The sequence below is a fragment of the Coffea arabica genome, chromosome 4e, assembly GCF_036785885.1.
Source record: "Coffea arabica cultivar ET-39 chromosome 4e, Coffea Arabica ET-39 HiFi, whole genome shotgun sequence".
In the NCBI taxonomy this organism is placed as follows: Eukaryota; Viridiplantae; Streptophyta; class Magnoliopsida; order Gentianales; family Rubiaceae; genus Coffea; species Coffea arabica.
In genome coordinates this window covers 34,067,611-34,095,351 of record NC_092317.1, presented here as the reverse complement: position 1 = coordinate 34,095,351, position 27,741 = coordinate 34,067,611, and the positions used below count along the sequence as shown (strand labels likewise).

General features: G+C 34.9%; 2 pseudogenes; both read right to left on the bottom strand.

The window, feature by feature from the left end:
• Nucleotides 1–1,338: 1,338 nt before the first annotated feature.
• LOC140006105 (probable dolichyl-diphosphooligosaccharide--protein glycosyltransferase subunit 3B) lies at nt 1,339–4,561 on the bottom strand (annotated as a pseudogene).
• Nucleotides 4,562–13,436: 8,875 nt separating this feature from the next.
• On the bottom strand, nt 13,437–16,613 carry LOC140006104 (probable dolichyl-diphosphooligosaccharide--protein glycosyltransferase subunit 3B; annotated as a pseudogene).
• Nucleotides 16,614–27,741: the final 11,128 nt, after the last annotated feature.

Here is a 27,741-nt window from a genome sequence, read left to right as displayed (position 1 = left end):
AGCAGAAACATATTCAAAACTATCATCTTTTAACTAAAGTGAGTTAGCAACTAGTGTTCATTAAGCACATTTGTCAATATCATAATTATGCAGACACAATACTTTGGTTAGGATACACAGGAATGTCAAAGCCATTATTTACAAGTGACAAATCACATACAACAAATTGTAGTGACCAAACTTGTAATTCATTGTTTGAAAACCACAAATTGATTACCAAAAAACATGAAACAGTAATCATTTTCAAGATTTTTGAGACTTTAGGCAGGCAAAAGCAAGCCCTGAGTCTTAAATACGTTTGGAATTTTTTTAATCTAGTTTTTCATTTTCTTGCCTGTACTCTGCTACCAATGGAACGCATTGCAAATTCCAGTAGTTCAAAGAAGTAGTACAACATACATGACTAATTTGTGCTGTGACATCTGCCAAAGATTGTCTTCATGACACGATTTTGTGCATTGACAGAATGATTTAGACTCATGCAGGACATATTTGCTTCATTTCGAATGTCTTTCCCTTGTTTTTCTGTCTTTAGTTTAGATAGAATCAGGATATCAACTAGCTTCACACTCAATTTTGTATCGCAAGTGGAGATTCTTCACCAAGATTCTACTCATTCTAAAGCACTTACCAAAAGATACTTCATATGAATTAAATATACATCATCAAAGCAGCCATTCAATCGAATTACTTGCCGCATGGGAAGTTTCTACTTCAATTTTAGCAGAGTCAATAGCACTTCAGAATGGATATTGCTTCAGAAAAATTAACACAGTAGAAGCAGAAAATGCAATAAACTTTAGAGATTCTTATGCAACCCAGCAAGTATTAACCATAAAACAGATAGAAGGCATTCATTCAAATTACTTGCTGCATGTGAAGTTTCTCCTTCAATTTTAATAGAGTCAATAGCACTTCAGAACAGAAATTGCTTCAGAAAAATTTGCACAGTAGAAGCAGGAAATGCAATAAACTTCAGAGGTTTTTACGCAACTCAACAAGTATTAACTGCACAACAGATAGAAATGAGACGTAATGTCAAAGTACTTACCACTTTCAACTCCATCAATCCATCAAATGGCTGATAAGTTGCTATTCCACTAATACTCATGTCCTGTCCCAATATTGATTCCTTGGCATTCTCTGCTAGCCATTCTTGAACCAAATCTAATGACAACTGGTACAATAAACAAAAAAAATCTTACAAGTAATTACACTCCATCCTTAAACTTAAAATCAGCATATAAACAAAAGCGAACATTTAAGTGCAACTATATATTGTTATTAATGAAAAATTCTGATTCAATGATAACTCTTTATCACCATGAAAATTGAAAATTTTCCTACAACAATTATATCTATAAATGGAAAAAAATGACAATGATTTATAATTAGCAAATGAATGCATCCATTGCATTACGAAATGTCAAAATATCATATAAGCATTCAAATATCATAATGAAGTTCAACAACACCCTATAGCCAAGGTTGCCAAATTTGTCAAATCTGGGACAACTTTTAAGAAGAAAGCCAAGAAGATCCGGACCAAAGTTACCTTCCATCGTCCTAAGACATTGAAAAAGGACGGGAACCCGAAGTACCCACGCATCAGTGCTCCTCCTAGGAATAAGTTGGACCATTATCAGATTCTCAAATATCCTTTGACTACTGAATCTGCCATGAAAAAGATTGAAGATAACAATACCATGGTATTCATAGTTGACATCCGTGCTGATAAGAAGAAAATCAAAGATGCAGTGAAGAAGATGTACGACATACAGATCAAGAAAGTGAACACTATGATCAGGTCTGATGGAACAAAGAAAGCATATGTTCGGTTGACTCCAGACTACGATGCTTTGGATGTGGCAAACAAGATTGGAATAATATAAACGAATTTAGTCATTGTTTTGTTCCGATAAAAGATACTGTCTTTTAAGTGTGACAATTTGCTAGGCTGTTTTGTCGTGAAAAAAAAATACCAAATTTCAACACAAGGGGGAATTTTTAACATCAGACAAAATTTCACTAAACCTTGCCATTTCCCAATTTCACTATATCTCTTGTAGTTCGGTTGCTTAGCTAAAATTTGCAATCCAATAAGAACCTCAATAATTAAAGCTGGACATTCAAAATCAGCCCCAAGGAAAATCAAAATCAGGCCCAAACTAATGCACCAAATTAGCTCAAGAAATAAGTACTGCTATTAAACTTCAGCCTCAAAGGAATAATATAACAAGTTGATAAGGCAACAAGCACTACTATAACAAGTACTGATATAAGTACTGCTATGAACAATATAACCAGTTGATAAGACGATAAGCACAACACTAAAGGAAAAGCAACTTCAGTTCACTTGCTTAGCTAAAACATTCAAATAAACTAAACTAAACTAAACCAAAACAATCCAAACTAATGCACCACAGAGGATACAAGGTGTCAAGTATGATAACCAAAGTAATGTCGATCATGATATAAGGTGTCAAGTAGGAGCAATGTGTACCAACATAACTAGAATGTTTCTTTGCCATTTAAAAGCAAAAAACAACTTTCTTGTTCTAGATCTCTGAAATTACTTTTGCTGTTTGTCATGGTGTATTAATTCCATAGAAAACCAGCACCCCTTAATATTGTATTCCAATCAAACTAGTAAGTTAGGCAAGTGGCGGGACATTGCAAAACATTCACAATGAAATTTACTTCAAGAATGGCACCAAAAATGGGAACCATTCATGTGAAAAGAAAAGGTATTACCTCAAGGAATGCCTTCAAAACCCACATAAAAGTTAGTATTATTACTCCGTTAACAGAAAATCCAACCTACATCCAGCAAAAAGTTTGTGATTATATAGTATAAAATAATGCTATATGGAGAACAAACTACCATGTAAGACATGAAACTTAAATTCCAGGAAAGCAAGCAAAACAGATTTTACAAAGTACTTATTCTTACTCGAACTAGAAAACTACCATAAAGATCACCGTTGTGCAAGTTGATTGAGAATTACTTATATCACAAATAATATAGCAGTATCCTCTTGCACTAAGCTCTAGCACTCAAGCATCATCCTCTCTAGTCTAATTACTGAGTACGTAGTATAGCCTTTTAAAATGTTATGGAATTGTGAATCAAATTCTTCCAACTCCTGAAGAAACACCCACTACCAACTGCAAATGCCAACTTATAGCTCTAGTTCATAATTTGGCATGTGATTTGCAATTTGGCCGCAGGTTTACCATTCAAAATTGCACCTTTCCTCATTTAGTCGGAAACTTATCTCAACGCCATATCTACATGTGAAAGAAGATCTAGAACAGATACCATAGAAAACGAGAAAACAAGTGATTGCTATGCTTATTACAAGCATTTCACCAAGACAACACCAAAAAGATACATAAATCACTGCCAATTACATGATTCAATTTTTTTATCAACAGTTGCAAATACAGAATATGAGCACAAAAGCAAAATAAAAGGTACATTGTTAATTTACACCAAAAATAAAACGTCAATTTTCCTTATCTGAAACACTAACAAAAACTAACATGGTAGAACAAACTAAAATCAAGAAACCAGAAATGCGACAAGAATGCCAACAAAAATCATCTGAACAGCCCAGGAGGAAATAAACATCACCAACCTCTGAGCATTCCTATTCCTCACATAGACAATAACATGAGTAACAAAAGCCAGCAACAATCCCACCACAGTGTACAAGAACCCAACCGCGAACCCTTTAGCTCCCAATTGCATCCCGGACCCCCTGATAAAAGAAAACCAACTTCCCAGGGTCATTCCTATCAACCAAAAACATGGGTATTTTCCTAATTATGTTATGCATTGAACCGGAGACACTGAAAAAGTAGACAAAAATCTCTCCGGTCATCCAAATACTCTTATTGTGCAAAAGGGTGTTCCCATAAATCACTTTTTTCACCAAGAATGGAGCCGAAATCAGAATAACAGCAATGAGAAACATCAATTGCTTCTTAGAAATCAAAGAGGGGCGATCAATTGGCCCAATGCTCAGCTTCGTTTTGGCCTTGACAAATTCAGCCATGGATTCGGCGAGCCTCGAGAAATCTGATGCATTTATCTGGACGGAGTCTTTCTTGACATCGGTGTGGGGCAGAGAATTTACTCCGAAAAGGGCGAAAAAGGACTGGAATTCTTGAAATTCGATGTCGAAGAAGAAGAGTTTTGAGTGAGAAGTTGGAGGGTTGTTGGCTAAAAAGGATTTAGAGACGAGGGAGAACTCGGATTTGAGAGAAGGGAGGGAGAGTTCGGGTTTGGAGTGGAGTTGTTGGGCGTCGAAGAAGACGAGGAAAGCACAGGGACGATGAGTTGGAATGGATAGAATCCGTTTGAGGGAATCAGTGAGATGGATAACGCCGCCTTTGGGGGACTGGGATTGGAGGGATTCGAGCTGCAAGAGCAAATCCGAACTGGGGTCTTGAGAATTGGTGGAGATCGGGAGGAGGGTGATGAGGAAGAGGATGATGAAGATTGGGGCTTTTGTGAAGGCCATTTTGCAACCTACTATAAGTTAATGTCCGTCTAAATTCTTTTTTGGGCGAAAAGGAAAAAAATTGGTGGTAAAAAAATGGTGGGAAAACGAAAACTTTTCCTGATGAATTGACGTGGGCAAAAGTAGAAAAATATGTTTAAAGTAGCATTGCCTTTTGAAGGATATTTGCCTGACGAATTGCCTTTTAATGCTATAGTATTATTCTTTATTTTTTAGCAAAAAATAAAAATTTTCATCAACATAGGTGGCAAAATTTGTTAATTTCATATAATTGAAAATGTACTTTTATAATTTACTAATATTTTATACTAATTTCTTATAATTGCAGCACTAAAGAACATTATTGCAGCAAGCGGGATTCTGTGTTTTTTCTATTTCAAGGTTAGCTCGCATGCGGGTTAATGTTATATTTGAGCGCGAGAAGAAAAAATTGGTAATTAGGCTCTTTGGGCATTATAAGTAAATATTTAAATTAATGGCAGTTTTATTACATCAATATTATTGTATTATCATTATTATGATTATTGTATTATTTCTTATGCAAATATAACATTTAATTATTTAAATTTGATTTTATTTTTACAATTTATAAAATTTTTATCACTTATATAATATTTTTAAAACCCTAATACATCTAAATTTGATTTTATTTTTCAAATTTATAAGATTTTTATTTAAAAAAATGGGATACGGATAAGATATCCGGTTGGTTCGATTTGCATAGGTGCATATGAGAATATCCGAATACTCTTTAAACCCGCATGCGGGTTTAAGGAGATTATGGCAACTCTCTGACACACTAGTTACCCATCCAACTTGTGTGTAACTAAAATATATTTAAATAATATATTTCATATTTTTGTTATTTAGAGTTTAACAAAACATTAATATTGGGTAGATTTGAGGGATATGCATAATTTTGCATATTTGTAGGAATATTAGAAAATGGAAAATTTGGGTAAATTCCCAAATTTTGGAGGTAAGGTGCAATCCAAGAACTAAAACAGTCATTTATAAAACCTTAACAGTAATAAGGTGCAAACCAAAACTGCAATCCAAGAGTAATATCATTACAAATTTCATAACCATACATTAAATAAATAGAAATGCAATCCAATACTATCCAAAACACAAAATGTCTTGGGTATAATAGTAATTTTGCATTATATGATGTCAGCAATTGGGTCCCAAGTTCTGCCAGGGGAGGTCAGTGTAATTGTGGAAACCTCAGGGGAGGTCAGTGAAATTGTCAGAAACCTCAGGGGAGGTTTCTGAAATTATCCCTTTTTAATATTGTCAATTGCTAGTTTTTAATAGTTTTGTGAAAATATTGATAATGGTTGAGAAAATTTTTTTACATTACTGCAAGTAATAAATGTGCTTTTGTTCTTTTTCAAACATTTATTTTAATGTTTAATTTTGTTTAAAACTATTGTACTAGTATAGATTTGCAAGACAAAACTTAAGTTCTCAATAGTTAAAAAATTCATTACAGAGAAAACACAAAGTAGTAGTTGCAAAATGTGTATAAATTACAGATATTTTAATGTGTATAAATTACAGTTTATTTTAATGTTTAATTTTGTTTGAAACTATTTTACTAGTTTAGATTTGCAAGACATAGATTTATGGGTAATTTTTTTTTTTTTTGCTTTCACATATTTAATTTATGTTAAATACAAAACCTACCAGTTTCCCTTTCAAAAAAATATTAGTGCAACACTTTTTGAATTTTACTTACAAACATTTATGTATTTAACATAAATTAAATGATTCAGAGTGAAATGCCCATAAAGAGCAGAATATTTGTTCATGTAATGGAGGAAACCCACAAAGAGTTGGTACTTTATGGGTCATTTCTTTTTTAAAAAAAATTTAATTTATGTTGAAAAGATAACCTGCCAGTTTTCGTTTTGTAAGAAATCAGTGTAACACTTTTTGAATTTTACTTACAAACATTTATAAATTTATCATAAATTATATGTTTGAAAGTAAAATACCCATAAAAAGTTGGTACTTTGAATAGATAATGCTCATTTGCCCATAAACTACACTCTCTGAAGGCTATTTTGTTAATTACTTTGTAGTACTTTGTTATTCCTTTGCTAATACTACTTGGCATGTAGTACAAAAGATAAATCTGGCATAAATTTCTTATTCCATTGATAAAAAGACCTGCCTGCCTTATAACTATTGTAATGAAAGATATATCTTTAGAGTTTATAACAAATTATTACTTAAGTTTGAGAAAATTATAAAATATTTATGCATAGTTTATCAAGATACCATTCGCAATTTCCTAATAAAAAAATAGGGGCTAAATTGTAAAAGTTAGGGTGCCATAATAGAAATAATAAAATTGGTGTATTACATATGGGGGTTAAATTGTAAAAGTTAGAGTGCCATAATAGAATTAATGAAATTGGTGAATTACATATGGGGCTAAATTACAAAAGTTAGGGAGTAATAATAGAATTAAAGAAATCGGTGTACTACATATGGAGCTAAATTGTAAAAGTTAAGGTATCATAATGGAATTAATGGAATTTTTTACAACATTTGGGGCTAAATCGCAAAAGTTAGGGTGACACAGTAGAATTAATGAAAGTGACTTAAAAATAATTACTTTAAACAGTGACAATTAATTCTTGTCACTAAATCCGAATCGGTAGAGTGACAGTGACGATATTAGAAGTTGTCACTATAGAGATCATTTTAGTGACAACTTTTTCAAGGTCGTCACTGAAGACTTAGTTGCTTTGAGCAATTATGACAACTTTCCTTGTCGTCACTAAACAACCACGTTTTGTGACGACTTTTGTCGTCACTAAAAAATGTTGTCACTAATGACCATATTTCTTGCAGTGTAGTTTGTGACGAAAATAACGGGTCGTCACTAAACATTTGGTTGCTTTGATGCAATTGTGACAACTTTAGGTGTCGCGACTAAAGAAGCTCCTTTTGTGACGACTTATTGTCATCACTACAAAATGTTGTCACTAATAACTTTTTTTTTCGTGATCAGTGACGACAACAAAAAGTCGTCCGTAAATAACTTAAATTAATATTTAAGTAACTATGACTAGTTTAATAAATCATCAAATTTTAAAAAAAAATTAAATTAATATTGAGGCTCACAATTAAATAAAGTCATAGTTAATAAATCATCAAATTTAAAAAAAATAAATTAATATTGAGGTTCACAATTAAATAAATGCATTAGAGATGTTCAAGTTAGTGATGATACTTATGTTGTCACTAACTACACTATAGTTTTATTGACAAAAATTGGTCGTCAATAAACATAAACAGTGACAACAATGAAAAGTTGTCAAAGAAAGTGGTAGAATTACTGACAACTTTTATCAAGTCGTCACTATCATGTTGTCACTAATGACCTTTTTTCTTGTAGTGTAGCCAATGGCTTATTTCGAATTGGGACTTGTTATTTTGAAACTTTTGGTGTCAATCACCTTCCAAATGCATGTTAGATGTTTTTCAGACCTTCTCTTCATAAATGAACCATGTTTCAGATGATTTCATTGGCCAAACGTTTGGAAACGGAAAATGGAAGCTTGAAGACAGATTTGTCTTCGGATTCCCTTGAACTTTGGTAGTTTAGTTAACTACCTTCCCTAGTGAATTTTCAAGTGAAATTTGGTAGAGGGGTAGTCCTCATATGGGAGTTTAATTATACCAATTTTTGTGTTGTTCCAACACTGTTTTGACATACGAATAAGTTACCAAAGTTAAACTTCCAAATCTGGAAAATTGCCTAACAGTCTCGATTTTTGGCCAATTTTGAGCTGCTATATCTTGGCTCTCAAAACTCCGACTCATGTTCTGTTTGTTGTGTTTTAAACTTTGATTGTAACTCTAATTGAGTTTCAAATTTTAGAGGCTAGTTCGCATTCTGTGAATTTTACCAAATTTCCAAATTTTGTCAAAAACCAACCCCGAATCTGTCCGGGGAGTCCAAATCAGCAACTTGAGGCCGAAATTCGAGTATCTTCCATTTTGAATCATGTAAAAGTGTCCTCTAGGAACTTTTAGTACTCTAGAAGTAGTTTCCAACGATGCCAAGTTTTCCAATTTTGGACCTACGAAGAGTGAGATATGATTTTTGAAAAATCGCACCTCAAATCTGAAATTTCTGAACTTAAAGGAATTCGAGTTTTAGAACTCTCCATTTTCCTTCGATATTACTTGATCGTTTTACATTTTATTTCAAATATGAAAATCAGATTTCCTTGTAATATTAAAACCCCACTTTTGAGTCTCGAATTACGAGTAATTAAGGCTTATTTTCATGATATTCTCTAAGATTGTAAATGAGTGCAATCTTTCTTGACAATTAGGAGTTTTAAACGATAGTGTGTAATGGTTAATTGTTAATTACTCAGGCACTTAAGAGGATCCCACGGTGGATGCCTGAACCCTCAAGTGGGCATTACTTCCTTGTTTTTGATTGGTGAGTGTCAAGTGCATGAATAGTTAAAATTATGTGAATTTACCAGTTCTGAATAGAATGGCTTTAACTGTTGAGTCGAGTGTGTACTCTATCGTACTTGTTCTCATTTAAATGAACCATGATTGAATTGATTGAAAATGATTAAATCAATTGAAATGAAATGAATGATTGAATAAAATGAAATGGTATGCTATGACTGCATACGTCATTGGAGTGAATCTCCTCGACTCATAAATGTTAAATGGGGGACGACCAAACCCATAGGCCGGCCTTGGGATTCGAGCAGGCATGGGCATGGTCGAGAACTTTGGTGAGCCATGGGAATGAAATGATAAGCTTGATCTATTGGAGAGATCTTGTTTGGCCTACTCGTGCAGTAGCGCCTTTATCGACGTTCGGGCCCGGTAGGGGGTTATAAGGTGGAAGGACTTGTGAAGTAAAGTGGAGGCTACAGATTGGAAATACCGACCCGGTTGATGGAGTATCGCCACGGTAAGGTATATGATTGAGATCTGGCAAAGCAAGTAGAACTTAGCTCCTGAGAGCTACCATATCCTTGAATTGTTTCTGTTTATATTTCACTTGAATTGTTAATTACCCGAATATTATTATTTTTCTTGTTAAATGGGATTGTTATTTGGACAACGTGCTTGCATGTGTGTTTCTTGGCCTCACGAGCAATCACTCACCCCGTAGATTTGTTTTCCTTAACAGGAACGAACTTGGAGTGAAACTCGAGGAAACCCTTGGGATGTACTTTTGTATTAGAGTTTCAAATGTAATCGACTAGACCTTTTGGCAGTTGTATATTTTGGGAATTGATGTATTTTGAAATTGTAGTGTATGATCGGATATTATTTATAGAAGTTTCCGCACTTTCTTACTTTATCTTGTCGTGATGGCTAGTATTGTATTAAGCTTGAATGGAAATTGTACCGAGTCCTGGCGAGAGTTGGGTAGGCGTCCCGCGGATACCCTGTGGTTCGCCTTAGGGAGAAGTGAGGGGGTCACATTTTGCCTTTCAGTTTTAATTTTGACTCAAATGTCTTTTGAATACAAATCTTATGTTAAATAGCGTATCATTTGTTAAATAGCATATTATGACGTTTTGTCCTTTATTTGAAATTCAATGAGATGCACAGTATTCATTTTTCAATTATTTTACTTGCGCATTGTTGTATTTATCTCATTCTTTTTAGATGGCCAAAAAAAATAAAACATATTGACCCCTTGGATATCACCATTTTGGAATTGAATAACTGCGATCTCGCTATCTCTCACGAGTTTTGGAATTGAAAATTCAAGACGAGAGCGATAAGGAGGAAGAATCTGAGTCTTTGTTTAAGAATCTTGGACAGTATGAAGAGAAATCCAAACTGAACTTAGAAGAAACAGAAATCATTGGTACTGGGATCAATGTCAGGGAGATAAAATTTGCATTCATTTGAATGAGAAGCAGAAAAGGTGCTTACAATAAGAAGGTCAAGCCACGACTAGTCGAAGAAGGAGACAAAGTGGTGAAACGAATTTTGCTAGTGCAAGAGGAGGCCAAAGGCAAGTTTGCCCCAAGTTGGCGGGGCCCGTTTATCGTCAAGAAGGTATTGCTTGGTGGAGCACTTGTTCTCGTAGAAATGGATGGATAATTTTTTCCTCAATCGATCAGTTTGGATATGTGTAAGAAATTGTTCATCTGATAATTGGAAATTTCCTTTCAGGGTCAATGTGAGGAATGAAATGAAAGTTAGGTCTTCTTCCTTTCCAATTAAACATTCTATCCCTATTTATCCCTTTTGAACTTTCAGAATAAATTATTTCGTTTGGCAACCCCTGAGGATCGCAAACCCCACACTAGAGCAAGTTTGAGTTGAAAGAAAAGGAAAGAAAAACCTCAACAGGTGAAAAGTGATAGAGGAGCAAAAGAAAAGAAAATTAAAGGGAAAGCCCTCAGTTAAAAAATAAAATGGGGAAAATTTTTGAAAAATTTCAAAAGATGAATGGAATGAAAAAGAGATGGGAAAATAAAAGGAAAGAGAACATCAGTTAAAAATAAACTGGGGCAAGTTTTGATTTAACCCTAAAATAGGGTTGATACAACAATGCGATCTCAGATCATTTAAACCACCTTTGAAATCTGCCTTCAAGCCTTAACCTTTTCTTAGCACCTCACCAGATCTCATTACAAAAGTCAAAAGTCTTGACTTCTGTTCTTTGTATCACCTTTTTTAGGAAATTTTCTAATCAAATAGCAAATGATGTCAATACACCTTTACCAATTTTACAAGGGAAGGATTGTCATACTGATGCCATCATTTCTTAAAACACATTTCTGAGTTTATAAGGGCTATCGGTAGGATTTGTCCATCAGGTGAAAACCCGAAAGGGCACCTTAGAAGAAAAAAAGAGAAAAGAAAAAAGAAAAGGAGAAAAGAAAAAAAGAAGAATGAAATAAAAGGTGGGGGTAGCCTTAGTGAAAATCCGAAAGGGCGCTAAGGTAGGGCTTTATAATGAGAAGTGAATTTGGATTTGAAAGACTGGTGACTCAGTTCATTGGAATTTCTCTTCACCTTGGGGTTCTGTTGCCAACATTGAACTCCGGAGAAATGATATCCAAAGGGTTAAATGTGGCATTTTGTTTGAGAATCAAAGTGTTTTGGTTCATCAAACATAAACTTTTGAGTGTACAAGTTCATTTCTCTAAAATCATTTTTCTATCAATAAAGGTAAATCGTTGCTTTCATGTTACTTGGATACTCATCATTTTTATGTAAATAAAATACTTTTCTTGTATTTCATGGTCTCATTTATCCCTTTGGATTTATCAAATGACAATCCCCCTGATTTATTGAAAGTCCCTAGATACCAAATGTTATACTTGATTAGCGTTGGGAGTCAACAAAACTTGATGCAGTTTACAGAGCAAAGTTGAGTTTTTGCAGCATCAAGGGAAAGCATCAAAATACTCATGTTTACACGTTTCTTGAAAACTAGACGGGTCGAATGGTGGTGGCATTATTTGTTCTTTCTCTTGCAGGTTCATACGTGTTTCAAACAACAAAACTAGGGCAAATTTTTATATAATTGCGGAATGTCGTCCAAGAATTGAATATTCATGGTTTAGACCGAGGAAGATATGAATCAAAGTCTTAAGGAGGAACAACAATGCCATAACGCAAAGCAAATGATGGATTGCAAAATAATTGGTTGAAACTGGGACAAATTTTGTGGAATTTCGGCATCATGTTGGAGGTGGAATCTCGGCAGGCTTGGGTAGTATCCCACTGACTATTTTATCCAACAGGCTTGGGTTGTATCCCACTGACTGTTTTATCGTGTTGGATTTAGAATTTCAGCAGGGTTGGGTTGTATCCCACTGACCATTTTATCATGATGGATTTGGAATTTCGTCAGGTTTGTGTAGTATCCCATTGACCATTTTATCCAACAGGCTTGGGTTGTATCCCACTGACCGTTTTATCATGTTGGATTTGGAATTTCGGCAGACTTGGGTTGTATCACACTGACTGTTTTTATCATGTTAGAGTTGGAATCTTGGCAGAGTTTGGTTGTATCCCACTGACCGTTTTATCATGATGGATTTGAAATCTTGGCAAGTTTGGGTAGTATCCCACTGACCGTTTTTATCATGTTGGAGGTGGAATCTTGGTAGGCTTGGGTTGTATTCCACTGACCGTTTTATCGTGTTAGATTTAGAATTTCGGCAAGTTTGGGTAGTATCCCACTGATCATTTTATCCAACAGGCTTGGGTTGTATCCCATTGCCTATTTTATCATGTTGGATTTGAAATTTCGGCAGGCTTGGGTTGTATCCCACTGACTATTTTATCATAGTGGATTTAGAATTTTGGCAGGTTTGGGTAGTATCCCACTGACTATTTTTATCATGTTGGAAGTGGAATATTGGCAGGCTTGGGTTGTATCCCACTGACCGTTTTATGGTGTTGGATTTGAAATTTCGGCAGGTTTGGGTAGTATGCCACTGACCATTTTATCCAACAGGTTTGGGTTGTATCCCACTGACCGTTTTATCTTGTTGGATTTGAAATTTCGACAGGTTTGGGTTGTATCCCATTGACCATTTTATCATGGTGGATTTGGAATCTTGGCAAGATTGGATAGTATCCCACTGACCGTTTTTATCATGTTGGAGTTGGAATCTTGGCAGGTTTTGGTTGTATCCCACTAACTAATCTATCGTATTGGATTTGAAATTTCGGCAGGTTTGAATTGTATCCCACTGACCATTTTATCATTGTGGATTTGGAATCTTGGCAGGCTTGAATAGTATCGCGCTGACCATTTTATCATGTTGGAGTTGGAATCTTGGCAGGTTTGGATTGTATCCCACTGACCATTTTATCATGGTGGAAAATTTTCCTACAACAATTATATCTATAAATGGAAAAAAATGACAATGATTTATAATTAGCAAATGAATGCATCCATTGCATTACGAAATGTCAAAATATCATATAAGCATTCAAATATCATAATGAAGTTCAACAACACCCTATAGCCAAGGTTGCCAAATTTGTCAAATCTGGGACAACTTTTAAGAAGAAAGCCAAGAAGATCCGGACCAAAGTTACCTTCCATCGTCCTAAGACATTGAAAAAGGACGGGAACCCGAAGTACCCACGCATCAGTGCTCCTCCTAGGAATAAGTTGGACCATTATCAGATTCTCAAATATCCTTTGACTACTGAATCTGCCATGAAAAAGATTGAAGATAACAATACCATGGTATTCATAGTTGACATCCGTGCTGATAAGAAGAAAATCAAAGATGCAGTGAAGAAGATGTACGACATACAGATCAAGAAAGTGAACACTATGATCAGGTCTGATGGAACAAAGAAAGCATATGTTCGGTTGACTCCAGACTACGATGCTTTGGATGTGGCAAACAAGATTGGAATAATATAAACGAATTTAGTCATTGTTTTGTTCCGATAAAAGATACTGTCTTTTAAGTGTGACAATTTGCTAGGCTGTTTTGTCGTGAAAAAAAAATACCAAATTTCAACACAAGGGGGAATTTTTAACATCAGACAAAATTTCACTAAACCTTGCCATTTCCCAATTTCACTATATCTCTTGTAGTTCGGTTGCTTAGCTAAAATTTGCAATCCAATAAGAACCTCAATAATTAAAGCTGGACATTCAAAATCAGCCCCAAGGAAAATCAAAATCAGGCCCAAACTAATGCACCAAATTAGCTCAAGAAATAAGTACTGCTATTAAACTTCAGCCTCAAAGGAATAATATAACAAGTTGATAAGGCAACAAGCACTACTATAACAAGTACTGATATAAGTACTGCTATGAACAATATAACCAGTTGATAAGACGATAAGCACAACACTAAAGGAAAAGCAACTTCAGTTCACTTGCTTAGCTAAAACATTCAAATAAACTAAACTAAACTAAACCAAAACAATCCAAACTAATGCACCACAGAGGATACAAGGTGTCAAGTATGATAACCAAAGTAATGTCGATCATGATATAAGGTGTCAAGTAGGAGCAATGTGTACCAACATAACTAGAATGTTTCTTTGCCATTTAAAAGCAAAAAACAACTTTCTTGTTCTAGATCTCTGAAATTACTTTTGCTGTTTGTCATGGTGTATTAATTCCATAGAAAACCAGCACCCCTTAATATTGTATTCCAATCAAACTAGTAAGTTAGGCAAGTGGCGGGACATTGCAAAACATTCACAATGAAATTTACTTCAAGAATGGCACCAAAAATGGGAACCATTCATGTGAAAAGAAAAGGTATTACCTCAAGGAATGCCTTCAAAACCCACATAAAAGTTAGTATTATTACTCCGTTAACAGAAAATCCAACCTACATCCAGCAAAAAGTTTGTGATTATATAGTATAAAATAATGCTATATGGAGAACAAACTACCATGTAAGACATGAAACTTAAATTCCAGGAAAGCAAGCAAAACAGATTTTACAAAGTACTTATTCTTACTCGAACTAGAAAACTACCATAAAGATCACCGTTGTGCAAGTTGATTGAGAATTACTTATATCACAAATAATATAGCAGTATCCTCTTGCACTAAGCTCTAGCACTCAAGCATCATCCTCTCTAGTCTAATTACTGAGTACGTAGTATAGCCTTTTAAAATGTTATGGAATTGTGAATCAAATTCTTCCAACTCCTGAAGAAACACCCACTACCAACTGCAAATGCCAACTTATAGCTCTAGTTCATAATTTGGCATGTGATTTGCAATTTGGCCGCAGGTTTACCATTCAAAATTGCACCTTTCCTCATTTAGTCGGAAACTTATCTCAACGCCATATCTACATGTGAAAGAAGATCTAGAACAGATACCATAGAAAACGAGAAAACAAGTGATTGCTATGCTTATTACAAGCATTTCACCAAGACAACACCAAAAAGATACATAAATCACTGCCAATTACATGATTCAATTTTTTTATCAACAGTTGCAAATACAGAATATGAGCACAAAAGCAAAATAAAAGGTACATTGTTAATTTACACCAAAAATAAAACGTCAATTTTCCTTATCTGAAACACTAACAAAAACTAACATGGTAGAACAAACTAAAATCAAGAAACCAGAAATGCGACAAGAATGCCAACAAAAATCATCTGAACAGCCCAGGAGGAAATAAACATCACCAACCTCTGAGCATTCCTATTCCTCACATAGACAATAACATGAGTAACAAAAGCCAGCAACAATCCCACCACAGTGTACAAGAACCCAACCGCGAACCCTTTAGCTCCCAATTGCATCCCGGACCCCCTGATAAAAGAAAACCAACTTCCCAGGGTCATTCCTATCAACCAAAAACATGGGTATTTTCCTAATTATGTTATGCATTGAACCGGAGACACTGAAAAAGTAGACAAAAATCTCTCCGGTCATCCAAATACTCTTATTGTGCAAAAGGGTGTTCCCATAAATCACTTTTTTCACCAAGAATGGAGCCGAAATCAGAATAACAGCAATGAGAAACATCAATTGCTTCTTAGAAATCAAAGAGGGGCGATCAATTGGCCCAATGCTCAGCTTCGTTTTGGCCTTGACAAATTCAGCCATGGATTCGGCGAGCCTCGAGAAATCTGATGCATTTATCTGGACGGAGTCTTTCTTGACATCGGTGTGGGGCAGAGAATTTACTCCGAAAAGGGCGAAAAAGGACTGGAATTCTTGAAATTCGATGTCGAAGAAGAAGAGTTTTGAGTGAGAAGTTGGAGGGTTGTTGGCTAAAAAGGATTTAGAGACGAGGGAGAACTCGGATTTGAGAGAAGGGAGGGAGAGTTCGGGTTTGGAGTGGAGTTGTTGGGCGTCGAAGAAGACGAGGAAAGCACAGGGACGATGAGTTGGAATGGATAGAATCCGTTTGAGGGAATCAGTGAGATGGATAACGCCGCCTTTGGGGGACTGGGATTGGAGGGATTCGAGCTGCAAGAGCAAATCCGAACTGGGGTCTTGAGAATTGGTGGAGATCGGGAGGAGGGTGATGAGGAAGAGGATGATGAAGATTGGGGCTTTTGTGAAGGCCATTTTGCAACCTACTATAAGTTAATGTCCGTCTAAATTCTTTTTTGGGCGAAAAGGAAAAAAATTGGTGGTAAAAAAATGGTGGGAAAACGAAAACTTTTCCTGATGAATTGACGTGGGCAAAAGTAGAAAAATATGTTTAAAGTAGCATTGCCTTTTGAAGGATATTTGCCTGACGAATTGCCTTTTAATGCTATAGTATTATTCTTTATTTTTTAGCAAAAAATAAAAATTTTCATCAACATAGGTGGCAAAATTTGTTAATTTCATATAATTGAAAATGTACTTTTATAATTTACTAATATTTTATACTAATTTCTTATAATTGCAGCACTAAAGAACATTATTGCAGCAAGCGGGATTCTGTGTTTTTTCTATTTCAAGGTTAGCTCGCATGCGGGTTAATGTTATATTTGAGCGCGAGAAGAAAAAATTGGTAATTAGGCTCTTTGGGCATTATAAGTAAATATTTAAATTAATGGCAGTTTTATTACATCAATATTATTGTATTATCATTATTATGATTATTGTATTATTTCTTATGCAAATATAACATTTAATTATTTAAATTTGATTTTATTTTTACAATTTATAAAATTTTTATCACTTATATAATATTTTTAAAACCCTAATACATCTAAATTTGATTTTATTTTTCAAATTTATAAGATTTTTATTTAAAAAAATGGGATACGGATAAGATATCCGGTTGGTTCGATTTGCATAGGTGCATATGAGAATATCCGAATACTCTTTAAACCCGCATGCGGGTTTAAGGAGATTATGGCAACTCTCTGACACACTAGTTACCCATCCAACTTGTGTGTAACTAAAATATATTTAAATAATATATTTCATATTTTTGTTATTTAGAGTTTAACAAAACATTAATATTGGGTAGATTTGAGGGATATGCATAATTTTGCATATTTGTAGGAATATTAGAAAATGGAAAATTTGGGTAAATTCCCAAATTTTGGAGGTAAGGTGCAATCCAAGAACTAAAACAGTCATTTATAAAACCTTAACAGTAATAAGGTGCAAACCAAAACTGCAATCCAAGAGTAATATCATTACAAATTTCATAACCATACATTAAATAAACAGAAATGCAATCCAATACTATCCAAAACACAAAATGTCTTGGGTATAATAGTAATTTTGCATTATATGATGTCAGCAATTGGGTCCCAAGTTCTGCCAGGGGAGGTCAGTGTAATTGTGGAAACCTCAGGGGAGGTCAGTGAAATTGTCAGAAACCTCAGGGGAGGTTTCTGAAATTATCCCTTTTTAATATTGTCAATTGCTAGTTTTTAATAGTTTTGTGAAAATATTGATAATGGTTGAGAAAATTTTTTTACATTACTGCAAGTAATAAATGTGCTTTTGTTCTTTTTCAAACATTTATTTTAATGTTTAATTTTGTTTAAAACTATTGTACTAGTATAGATTTGCAAGACAAAACTTAAGTTCTCAATAGTTAAAAAATTCATTACAGAGAAAACACAAAGTAGTAGTTGCAAAATGTGTATAAATTACAGATATTTTAATGTGTATAAATTACAGTTTATTTTAATGTTTAATTTTGTTTGAAACTATTTTACTAGTTTAGATTTGCAAGACAAAGATTTATGGGTAATTTTTTTTTTTTTTGCTTTCACATATTTAATTTATGTTAAATACAAAACCTACCAGTTTCCCTTTCAAAAAAATATTAGTGCAACACTTTTTGAATTTTACTTACAAACATTTATGTATTTAACATAAATTAAATGATTCAGAGTGAAATGCCCATAAAGAGCAGAATATTTGTTCATGTAATGGAGGAAACCCACAAAGAGTTGGTACTTTATGGGTCATTTCTTTTTTAAAAAAAATTTAATTTATGTTGAAAAGATAACCTGCCAGTTTTCGTTTTGTAAGAAATCAGTGTAACACTTTTTGAATTTTACTTACAAACATTTATAAATTTATCATAAATTATATGTTTGAAAGTAAAATACCCATAAAAAGTTGGTACTTTGAATAGATAATGCTCATTTGCCCATAAACTACACTCTCTGAAGGCTATTTTGTTAATTACTTTGTAGTACTTTGTTATTCCTTTGCTAATACTACTTGGCATGTAGTACAAAAGATAAATCTGGCATAAATTTCTTATTCCATTGATAAAAAGACCTGCCTGCCTTATAACTATTGTAATGAAAGATATATCTTTAGAGTTTATAACAAATTATTACTTAAGTTTGAGAAAATTATAAAATATTTATGCATAGTTTATCAAGATACCATTCGCAATTTCCTAATAAAAAAATAGGGGCTAAATTGTAAAAGTTAGGCTGCCATAATAGAAATAATAAAATTGGTGTATTACATATGGGGGTTAAATTGTAAAAGTTAGAGTGCCATAATAGAATTAATGAAATTGGTGAATTACATATGGGGCTAAATTACAAAAGTTAGGGAGTAATAATAGAATTAAAGAAATCGGTGTACTACATATGGAGCTAAATTGTAAAAGTTAAGGTATCATAATGGAATTAATGGAATTTTTTACAACATTTGGGGCTAAATCGCAAAAGTTAGGGTGACACAGTAGAATTAATGAAAGTGACTTAAAAATAATTACTTTAAACAGTGACAATTAATTCTTGTCACTAAATCCGAATCAGTAGAGTGACAGTGACGATATTAGAAGTTGTCACTATAGAGATCATTTTAGTGACAACTTTTTCAAGGTCGTCACTGAAGACTTAGTTGCTTTGAGCAATTATGACAACTTTCCTTGTCGTCACTAAACAACCACGTTTTGTGACGACTTTTGTCGTCACTAAAAAATGTTGTCACTAATGACCATATTTCTTGCAGTGTAGTTTGTGACGAAAATAACGGGTCGTCACTAAACATTTGGTTGCTTTGATGCAATTGTGACAACTTTAGGTGTCGCGACTAAAGAACCTCCTTTTGTGACGACTTATTGTCATCACTACAAAATGTTGTCACTAATAACTTTTTTTTTCGTGATCAGTGACGACAACAAAAAGTCGTCCGTAAATAACTTAAATTAATATTTAAGTAACTATGACTAGTTTAATAAATCATCAAATTTTAAAAAAAAATTAAATTAATATTGAGGCTCACAATTAAATAAAGTCATAGTTAATAAATCATCAAATTTAAAAAAAATAAATTAATATTGAGGTTCACAATTAAATAAATGCATTAGAGATGTTCAAGTTAGTGATGATACTTATGTTGTCACTAACTACACTATAGTTTTATTGACAAAAATTGGTCGTCAATAAACATAAACAGTGACAACAATGAAAAGTTGTCAAAGAAAGTGGTAGAATTACTGACAACTTTTATCAAGTCGTCACTATCGCAAAACTCGCGCCTTCCAAGTCCCATGGCGCGAAGTAGTTTTGTGACGACAATTAAAAGTTGTCACTGAAAACTCAGTTGCTTTGAGTCAATTGTGACAACCTTCAAAGTCGTGACTAAACAACCTCATTTTGTGACGACTTTTTGTCGTCACAAAAAAATGTTGTCACTAATGACCTTTTTTCTTGTAGTGTAGCCAATGGCTTATTTCGAATTGGGACTTGTTATTTTGAAACTTTTGGTGTCAATCACCTTCCAAATGCATGTTAGATGTTTTTCAGACCTTCTCTTCATAAATGAACCATGTTTCAGATGATTTCATTGGCCAAACGTTTGGAAACGGAAAATGGAAGCTTGAAGACAGATTTGTCTTCGGATTCCCTTGAACTTTGGTAGTTTAGTTAACTACCTTCCCTAGTGAATTTTCAAGTGAAATTTGGTAGAGGGGTAGTCCTCATATGGGAGTTTAATTATACCAATTTTTGTGTTGTTCCAACACTGTTTTGACATACGAATAAGTTACCAAAGTTAAACTTCCAAATCTGGAAAATTGCCTAACAGTCTCGATTTTTGGCCAATTTTGAGCTGCTATATCTTGGCTCTCAAAACTCCGACTCATGTTCTGTTTGTTGTGTTTTAAACTTTGATTGTAACTCTAATTGAGTTTCAAATTTTAGAGGCTAGTTCGCATTCTGTGAATTTTACCAAATTTCCAAATTTTGTCAAAAACCAACCCCGAATCTGTCCGGGGAGTCCAAATCAGCAACTTGAGGCCGAAATTCGAGTATCTTCCATTTTGAATCATGTAAAAGTGTCCTCTAGGAACTTTTAGTACTCTAGAAGTAGTTTCCAACGATGCCAAGTTTTCCAATTTTGGACCTACGAAGAGTGAGATATGATTTTTGAAAAATCGCACCTCAAATCTGAAATTTCTGAACTTAAAGGAATTCGAGTTTTAGAACTCTCCATTTTCCTTCGATATTACTTGATCGTTTTACATTTTATTTCAAATATGAAAATCAGATTTCCTTGTAATATTAAAACCCCACTTTTGAGTCTCGAATTACGAGTAATTAAGGCTTATTTTCATGATATTCTCTAAGATTGTAAATGAGTGCAATCTTTCTTGACAATTAGGAGTTTTAAACGATAGTGTGTAATGGTTAATTGTTAATTACTCAGGCACTTAAGAGGATCCCACGGTGGATGCCTGAACCCTCAAGTGGGCATTACTTCCTTGTTTTTGATTGGTGAGTGTCAAGTGCATGAATAGTTAAAATTATGTGAATTTACCAGTTCTGAATAGAATGGCTTTAACTGTTGAGTCGAGTGTGTACTCTATCGTACTTGTTCTCATTTAAATGAACCATGATTGAATTGATTGAAAATGATTAAATCAATTGAAATGAAATGAATGATTGAATAAAATGAAATGGTATGCTATGACTGCATACGTCATTGGAGTGAATCTCCTCGACTCATAAATGTTAAATGGGGGACGACCAAACCCATAGGCCGGCCTTGGGATTCGAGCAGGCATGGGCATGGTCGAGAACTTTGGTGAGCCATGGGAATGAAATGATAAGCTTGATCTATTGGAGAGATCTTGTTTGGCCTACTCGTGCAGTAGCGCCTTTATCGACGTTCGGGCCCGGTAGGGGGTTATAAGGTGGAAGGACTTGTGAAGTAAAGTGGAGGCTACAGATTGGAAATACCGACCCGGTTGATGGAGTATCGCCACGGTAAGGTATATGATTGAGATCTGGCAAAGCAAGTAGAACTTAGCTCCTGAGAGCTACCATATCCTTGAATTGTTTCTGTTTATATTTCACTTGAATTGTTAATTACCCGAATATTATTATTTTTCTTGTTAAATGGGATTGTTATTTGGACAACGTGCTTGCATGTGTGTTTCTTGGCCTCACGAGCAATCACTCACCCCGTAGATTTGTTTTCCTTAACAGGAACGAACTTGGAGTGAAACTCGAGGAAACCCTTGGGATGTACTTTTGTATTAGAGTTTCAAATGTAATCGACTAGACCTTTTGGCAGTTGTATATTTTGGGAATTGATGTATTTTGAAATTGTAGTGTATGATCGGATATTATTTATAGAAGTTTCCGCACTTTCTTACTTTATCTTGTCGTGATGGCTAGTATTGTATTAAGCTTGAATGGAAATTGTACCGAGTCCTGGCGAGAGTTGGGTAGGCGTCCCGCGGATACCCTGTGGTTCGCCTTAGGGAGAAGTGAGGGGGTCACATTTTGCCTTTCAGTTTTAATTTTGACTCAAATGTCTTTTGAATACAAATCTTATGTTAAATAGCGTATCATTTGTTAAATAGCATATTATGACGTTTTGTCCTTTATTTGAAATTCAATGAGATGCACAGTATTCATTTTTCAATTATTTTACTTGCGCATTGTTGTATTTATCTCATTCTTTTTAGATGGCCAAAAAAAATAAAACATATTGACCCCTTGGATATCACCATTTTGGAATTGAATAACTGCGATCTCGCTATCTCTCACGAGTTTTGGAATTGAAAATTCAAGACGAGAGCGATAAGGAGGAAGAATCTGAGTCTTTGTTTAAGAATCTTGGACAGTATGAAGAGAAATCCAAACTGAACTTAGAAGAAACAGAAATCATTGGTACTGGGATCAATGTCAGGGAGATAAAATTTGCATTCATTTGAATGAGAAGCAGAAAAGGTGCTTACAATAAGAAGGTCAAGCCACGACTAGTCGAAGAAGGAGACAAAGTGGTGAAACGAATTTTGCTAGTGCAAGAGGAGGCCAAAGGCAAGTTTGCCCCAAGTTGGCGGGGCCCGTTTATCGTCAAGAAGGTATTGCTTGGTGGAGCACTTGTTCTCGTAGAAATGGATGGATAATTTTTTCCTCAATCGATCAGTTTGGATATGTGTAAGAAATTGTTCATCTGATAATTGGAAATTTCCTTTCAGGGTCAATGTGAGGAATGAAATGAAAGTTAGGTCTTCTTCCTTTCCAATTAAACATTCTATCCCTATTTATCCCTTTTGAACTTTCAGAATAAATTATTTCGTTTGGCAACCCCTGAGGATCGCAAACCCCACACTAGAGCAAGTTTGAGTTGAAAGAAAAGGAAAGAAAAACCTCAACAGGTGAAAAGTGATAGAGGAGCAAAAGAAAAGAAAATTAAAGGGAAAGCCCTCAGTTAAAAAATAAAATGGGGAAAATTTTTGAAAAATTTCAAAAGATGAATGGAATGAAAAAGAGATGGGAAAATAAAAGGAAAGAGAACATCAGTTAAAAATAAACTGGGGCAAGTTTTGATTTAACCCTAAAATAGGGTTGATACAACAATGCGATCTCAGATCATTTAAACCACCTTTGAAATCTGCCTTCAAGCCTTAACCTTTTCTTAGCACCTCACCAGATCTCATTACAAAAGTCAAAAGTCTTGACTTCTGTTCTTTGTATCACCTTTTTTAGGAAATTTTCTAATCAAATAGCAAATGATGTCAATACACCTTTACCAATTTTACAAGGGAAGGATTGTCATACTGATGCCATCATTTCTTAAAACACATTTCTGAGTTTATAAGGGCTATCGGTAGGATTTGTCCATCAGGTGAAAACCCGAAAGGGCACCTTAGAAGAAAAAAAGAGAAAAGAAAAAAGAAAAGGAGAAAAGAAAAAAAGAAGAATGAAATAAAAGGTGGGGGTAGCCTTAGTGAAAATCCGAAAGGGCGCTAAGGTAGGGCTTTATAATGAGAAGTGAATTTGGATTTGAAAGACTGGTGACTCAGTTCATTGGAATTTCTCTTCACCTTGGGGTTCTGTTGCCAACATTGAACTCCGGAGAAATGATATCCAAAGGGTTAAATGTGGCATTTTGTTTGAGAATCAAAGTGTTTTGGTTCATCAAACATAAACTTTTGAGTGTACAAGTTCATTTCTCTAAAATCATTTTTCTATCAATAAAGGTAAATCGTTGCTTTCATGTTACTTGGATACTCATCATTTTTATGTAAATAAAATACTTTTCTTGTATTTCATGGTCTCATTTATCCCTTTGGATTTATCAAATGACAATCCCCCTGATTTATTGAAAGTCCCTAGATACCAAATGTTATACTTGATTAGCGTTGGGAGTCAACAAAACTTGATGCAGTTTACAGAGCAAAGTTGAGTTTTTGCAGCATCAAGGGAAAGCATCAAAATACTCATGTTTACACGTTTCTTGAAAACTAGACGGGTCGAATGGTGGTGGCATTATTTGTTCTTTCTCTTGCAGGTTCATACGTGTTTCAAACAACAAAACTAGGGCAAATTTTTATATAATTGCGGAATGTCGTCCAAGAATTGAATATTCATGGTTTAGACCGAGGAAGATATGAATCAAAGTCTTAAGGAGGAACAACAATGCCATAACGCAAAGCAAATGATGGATTGCAAAATAATTGGTTGAAACTGGGACAAATTTTGTGGAATTTCGGCATCATGTTGGAGGTGGAATCTCGGCAGGCTTGGGTAGTATCCCACTGACTATTTTATCCAACAGGCTTGGGTTGTATCCCACTGACTGTTTTATCGTGTTGGATTTAGAATTTCAGCAGGGTTGGGTTGTATCCCACTGACCATTTTATCATGATGGATTTGGAATTTCGTCAGGTTTGTGTAGTATCCCATTGACCATTTTATCCAACAGGCTTGGGTTGTATCCCACTGACCGTTTTATCATGTTGGATTTGGAATTTCGGCAGACTTGGGTTGTATCACACTGACTGTTTTTATCATGTTAGAGTTGGAATCTTGGCAGAGTTTGGTTGTATCCCACTGACCGTTTTATCATGATGGATTTGAAATCTTGGCAAGTTTGGGTAGTATCCCACTGACCGTTTTTATCATGTTGGAGGTGGAATCTTGGTAGGCTTGGGTTGTATTCCACTGACCGTTTTATCGTGTTAGATTTAGAATTTCGGCAAGTTTGGGTAGTATCCCACTGATCATTTTATCCAACAGGCTTGGGTTGTATCCCATTGCCTATTTTATCATGTTGGATTTGAAATTTCGGCAGGCTTGGGTTGTATCCCACTGACTATTTTATCATAGTGGATTTAGAATTTTGGCAGGTTTGGGTAGTATCCCACTGACTATTTTTATCATGTTGGAAGTGGAATATTGGCAGGCTTGGGTTGTATCCCACTGACCGTTTTATGGTGTTGGATTTGAAATTTCGGCAGGTTTGGGTAGTATGCCACTGACCATTTTATCCAACAGGTTTGGGTTGTATCCCACTGACCGTTTTATCTTGTTGGATTTGAAATTTCGACAGGTTTGGGTTGTATCCCATTGACCATTTTATCATGGTGGATTTGGAATCTTGGCAAGATTGGATAGTATCCCACTGACCGTTTTTATCATGTTGGAGTTGGAATCTTGGCAGGTTTTGGTTGTATCCCACTAACTAATCTATCGTATTGGATTTGAAATTTCGGCAGGTTTGAATTGTATCCCACTGACCATTTTATCATTGTGGATTTGGAATCTTGGCAGGCTTGAATAGTATCGCGCTGACCATTTTATCATGTTGGAGTTGGAATCTTGGCAGGTTTGGATTGTATCCCACTGACCATTTTATCATGGTGGATTTGAAATCTTGGCAGGTTGGAGTAGTATCCCACTGACCATATTTATCATGTTGGAGTTGGAATCTTGGCAGGTTTGGATTATATCCCACTGACCGTTTTATCGTGTTGGATTTGAAATTTCGATAGGCTTGGGTTGTATCCCACTGACTATTTTATCATGTTGAATTTGGAATCTCGGCAAGACCGGATTTTATCCTGCTGACCGTTTTATCTTGTTAGATTTGAATTTTATCCCACCAATCTCGGCCCTGACCAATGATCATGGCAAGATCGGGTTTTAACCCACTGACCTTTTAATGTTTACAGGTTTCAGTTCATGATAGAATAACCACAGGTAAGTATTTTGTGTGTACGTTTTTGTCTCGAGTCTCTTCAAAAATCGGACAAAGAAAGGCAAGTTGTAGACACCAAAATTTTAGTTATTTAATTTAATTTTAGCTTTATTTTGTATTTAATTCAATTTTGGCTTTATTTTGTATTTAATCCAATTTTAGTTTTATTGGTTATTTAATTCAATTTTAGTTTTATTGTATTGATTAAATGATAATTTGTATGTATTTTTGCTTATTTTTATAAATTAGATTGACAATTTTTATTTTTAAGAGATTTTTGCACTAAATTTCTAAAAAAGGAAAAAATTTCACAAAAATTTAAAATTTGTCTTTAAACCCTTTTAGATTCATTTTTTAAGATAATTAAAATTGAGCAATGAGAAATTAACGTTTTGATTTTTTGTTTACCTAAATTGTCTTTGGAAAACATAATAAATAAATAAAATAAGAAGATAAGTGTAATAGGGGTTATTAGACAAGTGCATTAGGGGGATAGTAGCCAAATGGGGCACATGCAATAGGGACAAGTGTCCTTTTATTTCTTTGACAACACAACACCTAGAAAGTGAGGAGTTAGGACACTTGGGAAGCTTACAAAATTGGAAGGAAAAGAAGAAACAAGAGAAAATCAAAAAAAGAGAAAGCTTCGTCTGGGGGCTGGAGAGAAAAAACAGAGAACAAGAAAAATTAGAGGGGAAGGCTTCGGCCAAAAAGAAAAAACAAGAGGAGGAGAGCAAGAACAAAGGAGAAAATCTAGAAAATTGGGGGAGTTTTCGGCTGAATCAAAATGAGAGAGAGAGAGCTAGAGAGTAAGCCAGAGAAGGAAGCTTCGGCAAAATGAAAGAAAAACTGAAAAAAAAACAGAGCAAGCTTGGAAAATTTGAAAAGGAGTTTCAAAACCGAAAAAAAGAAATAGAAACCGAAGAAAAAGAAGAAAAGCTTGGGCGGAGGAATTGAACTTTGCTGTCAGCTCAAGAATTGTCCATTGTCACCTGCAAATTTTCATCAAGAAAGCACTGTAAGCCATTTTTTCCTTCGAATTTCAGTTTCCCTTTCAAGCACAAATGCTGAAAATCCCAACCCCAAGCATGTCTCTTGTGAATATGTTATTGCAATTTCTTGTCGATTATCTGCGATTTCGAACATAAATGCTCTGTGGGTTGATTGGACTGTATTTCTTGGGTTGCTGATAAAATTTTGGGGCGGGTTATAGATTCGATTGATCAAAGATTCGCTGAAATTTTTCACGCTCATTTATTGTTTGATCAAATGCCCAAACGAAGTCTCGAGTCAAAAGAATCAATCTTGTACATCTTTCTATATGCGTTCAAGAGGAAAATCTGGCTAGTCCAAGGCTGGCCAGAACCTGTGCGTTTCACCAGTTGAGGGAGGGGGAAAAGAGAAGTGATGTGTGTCTCAGCCCACGCAATGACCCAGTCCGAGTTCCATTGGGCCCAGTCACACGTGCACGGGTCAAGCTCTTCAAAGAATCCCTCCAAACCCTTGTTCGAATTGTCCAAGACCAACATGGAGTTTATAGAGATATTGAAGGCTTGGAAGGAAACAATCAAGTTATCTACACCACGATCCAAGCCCATGAAGAGTCAAGTGGGCCTCCAAGTGAGTTGGCCGAATAGGGCCTTAGGCCTTAGTGTTATTTGAGAGTTAGATTAGTTGTTCTAGTAGAGCATGGGCCGGCCCATCTTGATCCCAAGATGGCCGAATTCCCTTTTCCTATTTTCCTTAGGTTTTAGTAGCCATTAGCCTATAAAAAGGCTTGCTTTGTAAGGTTTTGGGGGTAGACGTTTT